The sequence below is a fragment of the Triticum dicoccoides genome, chromosome 1A (assembly GCF_002162155.2).
Source record: "Triticum dicoccoides isolate Atlit2015 ecotype Zavitan chromosome 1A, WEW_v2.0, whole genome shotgun sequence".
In the NCBI taxonomy this organism is placed as follows: Eukaryota; Viridiplantae; Streptophyta; class Magnoliopsida; order Poales; family Poaceae; genus Triticum; species Triticum dicoccoides.
In genome coordinates, this window is record NC_041380.1 from 487,694,222 (window position 1) to 487,696,284 (window position 2,063).

Below are 2,063 nucleotides of genomic sequence, written 5' to 3' on the forward strand. Positions count from 1 at the left end.
GGGCGTCTGAGCGACACCACATAAAGGGCTTTAGAAGAAATGCCACAGTCGGGCGTCTGAGCGACTCCACATAAAGGGCTTTAAAAGAAATGCCACAGTCGGGCGTCTGAGCGACACCACATAAAGGGCTTTAGAAGAAATGCCACAGTCGGGCGTCTGAGCGACACCACATAAAGGGCTTTAAAAGAAATAATCATAATGAATTTCCCGGAGGTAGAACCATCCCAGAGATACTCGGTAATAACAATAATATCACAGGTTAGTCAACAATAATAATAATCATAGATATCACAAGTCATGAGTAGTAATTCCATTTCTGGTTAACCGTTTCACCTCCGAAGACCGACACTAAGACCGATACCTGACCCATCCCAGACTGTAATCCTTAACCATGGACACGGCTATTCGAATAGGTTTAATATCTCTGCAGAGAGTGTACTCTTTACCCACGAGTAACGGATTCCTTTAGTCCATGGGACTAATTCCGTCTACGGTCTTTTAATTGAAACACACCTGACTTGCACACACCAGCTTTCACTCGTGTCTGGAATCACCCATGACACCTGTTAAGCAAAACTCTAAGTGGGGAGGCTACAACCTCGCGTAGCATGGGATCAAATTTCTATCGCGCGCTCTAAGGGGTGCCCCCCTCTCGGTCCCAACCGGATACACCCATGCCCCCGGACCAGGTGGCATGCCTACCGGCTACAACCGGTATCTTCCACCATGGCCTCTCTGTACGGTGTGTGCCAAGACAAGGGTTAACAACTTACTGAACCATACCCCACCTACGGTAGGGACCAGTGGCAGTACGAAAACAAGTATGGGGGTTACCGGAACAAGACTCGATCTATGGCCGACTCAGGAGGCTTATGAGTTCCCTGCATGACATGTATAACAAATATATTCCAACCGAAGAAATCACCACTCAATGTACCTTACCATGCCATGCTGGACATAACCGTCCTGACGGGGACCGGTGACAAGCTCACGCCTACCCAAGGCCGAGGCTTTCCCGGATTCCTTTCCGGCATGCATGCAAGGCACATGAGGAGGATTACCATCACAATAATATTCATTTCCAACAGCAAGGAAATCACTGATATGCTTCCATGCAAATGATCATGTCACATGAAATAACAAGTCCTCCGAAGTAAGGTGGTGTTATAAACGTGTCAGATAACACACCACAAACATTATGCCAGGGTTCAGAATGCTTGCCTTCATGGTGTGGAGAGGTGGGGGTGCTCTCCAAAATTTTTGAAAGCTTCTTTCTCTCCCAAAAATCCTATCTTCAAGAATATGCAAATAACACCTATTTCAAAAACAGTACAAAAAAGTTGTTTGGAAAATATTCAAATAAATCTTAAAATAAACTAGACAATATTTGAGAGATGTAGGAAAAAGAATTAATTCATTTGGAGTTATATTTAAAAAGTTATAGCCAGTCAAAGTTCTGGTCAAATCTGTTATTTAAATTAAAACAGAAAAGAAAACGTTTCGGAGGGGAATACGCTTTCGGAGCGGGGAAAACGTACTAGGCGGATTACATCTTCACTTAATCCCACGTGGACAGGCACGGGGTCGCTGACAGTGGGTCCAGGGGGCCCACTAGTCAGGTTTGACTAGTCTCTTTCCCTCTCCTTCCTCTGTCCCGAGCGGAGGCGGAGCTCCGGCGATTGTCGCCGGCGACTGGCGGCTCCTCGCGGGGCCCTGAGGGCGGGGATGGATCCGCCACTCCAGTGCGGTCCTCCCGGTGGTCGCAGGGTAGCTGGAGGTGGAGGGAGCTGCCGGCGGCGAGCTCCGTGGCGGAGGAAAGCTTCGGTGGCGAAGTGACATTGTGGCAGCGATGGTTCTCGATCAAAATCAAGTAGTGGGAAAGGTTCATGGGAGGATGAGGAAGTTCCTGGCGAAGAGAACGGAGAGGGGGAGGTACTGGAGGTGCCGTATTGGCCGGGGCGGTGGCGGCGGCCAGAGTTGCCGGAGATGAGAAAGGAGGCCTCCCCGGGTCGAATGCGAGGCAGGGGAGCGCCATGGGGGTAGCATAAGGTCGCATGCATGCT